This window comes from Euprymna scolopes, chromosome 35 (genome assembly GCF_053919585.1).
Source record: "Euprymna scolopes isolate OS-2025 chromosome 35, ASM5391958v1, whole genome shotgun sequence".
Classification (NCBI taxonomy): domain Eukaryota; kingdom Metazoa; phylum Mollusca; class Cephalopoda; order Sepiida; family Sepiolidae; genus Euprymna; species Euprymna scolopes.
Window position 1 is genome coordinate 27,980,592 of NC_136516.1, and position 7,037 is coordinate 27,987,628.

Consider the following 7,037-nt stretch of genomic DNA (forward strand, 5'->3'; position numbering starts at 1 on the left):
TGCCCCCAGTGGGGAAATACCGACGAAGCATCACAGAAAATTTTGCAACATTGAGGAGGGGAGAGGGCTACTTTAAATATTGACGTGTTCTTGCAGTAGACGGGAAGGCGGGGGAAGCAGTTAAATAAACACTTCTCCCAGCTGTTTTTTTATTTTTATTTTTATTAACTTCAGGTGCTTCTGCAGTTTATGGGCTGTGTTATCTTTTATTTATTTATTTATTTTAGATAAGATTTTCAAGTTAAATTCAATTTTCAAGGCAGGTTTGGTTTATTAAATTGTTAGGTGAAAGTTAGTTTAAAAAAAAAATACCCCCCCCCCCTGTTAAGAATTGGTTTCTAAATAATAACATTATTTCAACACGGTTTGTATTCTGCATAAGTAGCTTGATAATTTCTATTATTTGGATTCGGTGTTATTCTCACGTTTCGGCCGATGTAACCTCCAAACTTTTTCAGACGTCCAACTCGGAAACTTATAACTGAATTCTTACCAGAATTGTCCACAAGCAGCAGCAATAACAATCACAACGAATATAAGTGCTTGCTTGACTCACAATCAGTTTGGCTAGGAACAAAGTGTAGTATCTGTTCTGATATTACACTTCACCTTTTCTGTCCTCGATCAGTGGAGGAGAAATCCTTCATGACTAAGACAATTTTGTTCCTATCCAGAGTGCTTCTTTTGGGGAGCTGGATTTTCCCCACATAAAAAAAAAAAAAAAAAAAAAATCAACCTTGTGTCTAACTCTGCCCTCGTGGGGAGGCAAGTAAATAGGAATAATCAGTTCTGAATGACAGTCTTTTGGTGATTGATGGTTCAATCCTCAACACGGGCAGTACTAAGAACACAATTACGCAAGAATTTGGAAGCGTTTAAACGGCCAAATAGAAAAGTCATTCAAATTGGCTTTAAAATGCTTAGCAAATTCTCATTTGATTAAAAGATTGAAAGCTTTTTTTTTTTTTTTTTTTTTATTTTACATTAAATAATTTTAGAAACAGATTAAAATAAAATTAACTTAACAATAACAAGTGAAGCATATGTGGTCCCTCGTGAGTGCACAGTGAACGAGGCATAAAAGAATGACTAAGTTCAGTATTTGCCCCCACCCCACCGTGCCATTTAGCCCCAAAAGTCCCCAGGGGACGTCAAATCCTGGTGAAAATGAACAAATGGTGCAGTTTTAGGCCTTAACATATGTAAATTTGAGTTCTGCACCATGCAAAAATAGAAATCATCATTCCCCCCCCACACACACACATTTAGCCCCAAAAGTCCCCAAGGTCTTAACATATTTAAATTTGAGTCCAGCACCATGCAAAACTGATAAATAGACATACACAGAAAATTTTGGACAAATATGGTAAAATAGTTAAAAAAATTGAGTGTTTTTATTAGTCCTAAAAGAGCCCCTGGGGCACACCCAAGAGTTATCGCAAAGGATAGACAAACAAAATTATATAGAAATCAGTTAGTTACAACTTTTCAGAAAGTTTTATAAAAATCCAAGGCATCAATTTTTTTTTAATAAGCATAAAAGTGTCATTTTTAGCCATTTTAACCTGAAAGGCGCCCCTAGGGGAGTAACCGGAGTTTTCCCGGAAAATCCGTTCTGTTACTTTTTTTTTTACTCATATCATTTTTAATGTTTGTGCAAAATTTCAAAAAATTCTGCGGACAGACGAACGGACAAGGGTGAATTTACAGGTCCACCCTCCTTTTGTCAGGGACCAATTGATTATAGTTTTATAAAAGTTTAGTTTACAATTAATAATTGCTTTGTTATTTTTGTAACTACGAAGTGCTTAAATAAGTTTCCAAGCTTTTTTTCTTTGTACAAACATTGAAAGTTATCGCAGACTCTTGAAAATTCAGCATTGCTATATATCGTATGAGATGACTGATCCAGTTTTATGATTTCAGATTCAAATGAACAGCTACAGCAAGAATTGGAATACATCTTATTAAAGCCTGACTGTCACAGGTGGTGAATTTCAAAAATGCAATCTAGACGTTAAGACACTTTAGAAAAACGATATGCAATAAAATTCTGTTTTAAACTTGGAAAAAAGTGCCACCAAAACGTATGGAATGCTTCAGACTGATTTTGGACCATCTGCATAAATTGAGCATGTTTTTGAATGGCATAAGAGATTCAAGGAAGGCAAGGAGTCTGTGAGGGATGATGAAAGATATTGGAGGAGTAAGTCAGAACATCAGAGTTGATTGGCCAAATAAAGAATTTCATGGATAAGGACGGTCGTATGTGTATAGAGACAATAAGTACATAGTTTTATGTCAGTGTAGGAATTGTACAAACAATTATTCTAAGGAACTGAAGATGCGGAAGATTTTTTTTTTTTTTTTTTTACACGCTGATCACCACTTATCAAGGCCCGGAAGCCACTCAGGGATAAGGGTTATTGCAAATACAGTACGTCAGTGTGGAGATTTAATGAAGTGTTTACTTAAGGGGGCGGTTCATTAGGAATTTGTTTACGTTGGACTTGAAGACATCCAGGTTGTAGTCAGGTGGGAAGCAGGCAGACGGAGCAGAGTTCCACAGGTGTTCACTTCTAAGAAAGAAGCTTTGTTTATGGAATCTACATTTTGATTTATGCACAGATAAAGAGTGAGAAAAATTTTTGACAGTGGATTCAGCTAGACGGGTGTTTTTCGTGAAAGATTGGCGAGGGGGGACCAGAGATTGGAGTTCAGACGAGCACCTGCCATGGAAATAACGATAAAACAAGGATAGGCTCGCAACGTCTCTTCTGTGGGAGAGAGATTGCAGGGTAGAGAAAAGGGCATCCCCCACTAAACCACGAAGTCTATTTTGTACTCTGTCAAGGCAGGATAGGCTGTTTTTAGCAGCTCCTGCCCAGATGTGGCAGCAGTATTCCATCCTTGGATGTACTTGGCTTTTATATAGATAGAGAATTGCATCAGTAGTGAGATATCTTCTGGAACGGTAGAAGGATCCCACCATCTTTCCAGCGACCTTGGTAACAAACTTGATGTACGTGTTCCATTTCAGATCAGGAGTAAAGGACAAACCCAGAAGCTTGTCAAAACATGGGTCTTCCCCTAGACGAGAGCCATCCATTTCAATTGATGCCAGATGGGGATCAGAGCGTTGATGACGTAAAGATAGGAGTTTGGTTTTAGATGCATTAAAAGTTTGATTTTAGATGCATTTAGATGCATTAGATACATTTGCGTGAAGTTTGTCCCAAGTGTGCTCAGAGAAGATCAGAAAGACGTAGTCATGGGCATCAAGACATTTCCTTAGCCTCCCCATAGTCCAGACCTTGCTCCCTGTAACTTTTGGTTATTTTCTAAGCTCAAGGAAAACCTTAAAAGTTGTCGTTATGAGACAATTAAGGAGATAAAAGAGGTGGTGACAAGGATCATTTGCTCTTGCAAAGTGGATTTTCATGGGGCCTTCCAAAAGTTGTTGGAACGGTACAACAAGTGCATTGCAGCTGGAGGAGATTACTTTGAAGAGGACTAGAGTTTCATGTGTTTACTATCAATAAAACTGGCTGTACGCAACAAATATGGAAGCTTATTAAAGGCACATCATGCGTCCTAGGAAGCGAGATGGACGATCGACTTAATATAATCAATGGTAGTGTATCCAGGGCGGAACGATAAAATTGTCACATTTAAAGAAAACAACATTACAGATTTATTTTATTGAAAGAAAATCAATTCAGATAAATTGATTATGTAGTAGAGCTGACATCTATTCAATGTAGCCGCCTTCAGCCTCAATCACTGACTCAGTGCGGGTCTAAAGCTGCGAGCATTCCTTTTCCATGCCGACAGGAGTGCTAGAAGGAGCTTGGCGAATATTTGGCAGATGGCAGTGATCAGACTGGCTTTGGTGGTGTAAGAGGTCAGGTTGGTGATGTTCTCAACGTATGACTAAATGAAGTAGTCCAGCAGGTTCAGGAGGAGGGGGGGTAAGAGAAGGGTACAAAGTCGTAGCACTCCTTCTGAAGTCAATCCGGGGGTCTTTTTGGACTTGTGGGCAAGCGTAGAGTCCTGCTGCCACACCCAGGGTCTGCCAGCAGCCACCTAACTGCACCAGGGGATCACCGTACTCTTCAGCACATCCAGGTACACTTTGGTGTTGACTTTCAAGCTAACTTTGAAGATATGAGGTGGCATGATGTGGCCCTCACTTTAAACCATACAAAAGACCATAACCGTGGCTGAAAGCTTTGTTTTCATCACTCTAGACCCGTCTCTGTTAATCATGGCAATGCAGCGATGTATTTTGAGGGTGCTGGCAATGGTCTTGTTGTCATAACTTAGATCAGTAGAGAGCATGAGTTGTACAGTGGCGCATCTCCCATCTTATTTGTTGAACATTGTGTCACTTTCAGACAGGATAGAAAATTGTTATTGCTCTTAGGATTTGTACACAACTAACTAACTAGTAGATGGTCTGCAACAAAAAAAGAAAATGTGTTTTCATCAAACAGAAATGGAATCATGCCGTCTGAATGAATGGAAATAAAACTACAGAAAATATAAAGAAGTATTTTGGTGTTGCTACTTCACAGAGGTATTTCTTTTGCAACAAGTTTATTATAAAAATGGCGATTATATTTTTATGGTCACTTCCATTTTGGCATTCACCATGTACAATGAGATTTGTAACAATTTAGTGTTTTTAATGATTTTTTTTTTTCAAAATTTTATTTAAATTTTATTTTTATTTTATTTTTACAAAAACATGATTTAGGTGATAAATTGTTTAGGAGTAATAACGAAATACATTTCACTCTAGTTCAATTTTTAATTCCTTCTTATAAGACATTCACAGCAAGAACTCGTCTTCCTAGTACAATGGAAAAAGACTTTCCTTCCTCCTTTCATGTGCTTAGTATCACATAGAATTTCCATGAATAATGCTTATTTACAACGGCTTCTCGTCTCTGGAACACTGCTTCCTTGTTGAATAAATTCAACCCCTTAATTAATTAATTAATCACAGTGCACATCATTGACCAATGTTGGTACTCCTGTAACAGAGTGCGTATGAGAGGAAATCAGCTAGCAGGAGCTGCAAGATAGCTGGATTGCGAGGATATTTGGAGCAGTAGCTGAAAAAAAAGCACATATGCAGATTAGGACGTGTGCATGAGCTTGCATTACAAAAAGAAAGAAAAAAAAAAAAGGAAACCATGTGCAGAAAAAAGTGCAGTTGAAAAAGATGGACGTGTAAAGTCAAAGACGAAAAATGACCGTCTATGGCCGGCGTGTATGATGAAGTAGAAAGAAAAATGCGACCAGGTAAGATGGGCATGAAGCTGGTTTTGAGATGGTGAGGCTTGATTAATCTTGTGGCAGACGAAATGAACAGTTAAAAAAAAAAAACAAGAAGCAGGCATTGCTTGGAAAGTATTGGTAATAAATGCATTTTGCTAAAACAGAAAAAGAAAATCCGAGTCGGATTTATTTATCTTTGTTTGTCTGTTCCTGTTTGATGGTGTGGGGGTCCGAGAGAACTGTGACGAACACTGTTCAAGCATAACGGACATGTTACACTTTTACAGTCATTCAAGTCAAGTACCAAACTACCGGCGATTGAAGGGAACCATGAAACTGTAAAAAATTTTTCTTACTCCCATTCACCCATAACAAAGCATATCACGACCTGGACGTGTTACTATTTGGGACCAAGAAAGATTAACATGTTGGTTTATGTTACATGTAAACTTTTGCATATCAGTACAGTCAGGGAAGCAGGTAACAGGAAGGAAATGCCATCAGATGTGCCCCCACCCCAAGGATGGTAAGGACAGAACAGAGACCGCCCTCAAAACGGATAGGGGGATGCCATCGGATGTGGCAACCCCCGCAACGGACACTGAGGTGTCACTGTACAACTCTGAAGCCCTTTTCATTGTGGTGCTCCAACCTCCGGCAAGAACCCGCTGATTTGGAGCGAACAGACAGTCACCAAATTACCAGCTGCTTAAGTTCTACTGGGGGAGGAGTGGCTCAAAAAAGAATAGAAAACGAAAACAATTAGCGAGTTCCTTTAGAGACTCGAGTCCCAAAGGATAAGATCAGTCTAAAAAAAGGAGTAGAGGCTTGACTTTGACAGGGTCAAAGAAACTGGACTATTGTTTTGACAAAAGTACACTACCTGCAGAACAGATACTACACTGTGATTTCGGCTTGAAGGCCAAGGATTGTAATTTTGTTGATGAAAATGACTAAACACTTTTTTCCCCTCTGTCACTCCCGCTGGGGTCTTTCTCTTTTTTCTATACAATGGCTATAAACTTTTTGTCTGTAAATCGTCACGCTTGATATCTTTTGCTCAGGGGAGGATCATCTAATTAACTTTTTTCAAGCAAAACTGTGGGAATATGATTCACTACAATCGAGTGAAAAATAAAAAAAGTGTAGAATAGCGGCTTGTCTAAACGTGTATCAGCACTTTTACAAATAAAAACGTGTATGCTACACATTGGGTGTATCTACACACACCATGCGTGTCTCTTGTGTGTACAAGTTATTTCATTGTTTATTGCTTTTTTTTTTTTTTTTTTTTTTGTCTCCCTTTGAGTACTGGGCAGCCAAACCAGCTGCCAACATTGCCCTGCTTTTTATTGAAACCAACCGAGAGCTCTTTTTAGTATCCTCGCTGTTCCCTTAAGTGCAATTGTCTGGATCCCTTTTGCACTTGGTTCACCAGGAATATTAGTTAGGTAGGACTTCAGGTTCTTCTTCATAAGCCCTGTGGCACCTATGATAACTGGTATGATTGATATCTCCTTAAGATTCCAGTTTCTTTTCATATCATACATGAGACCTTGGTATTTGGTCCGTTTGTCCCTTTCAGCTCTGTTCAGACCTCCATAATTAGGGACACTCACTTGCATGTTGGTGCATGTGTGAGTATTGGTTGGTATGTGTGCGTGTTGGTGTGTTTTAAACATTTCACAAAACAGGATGACTAAAATATCCCTGTCTGCACACCACACATACAAAGGGGACATCAGATGTAC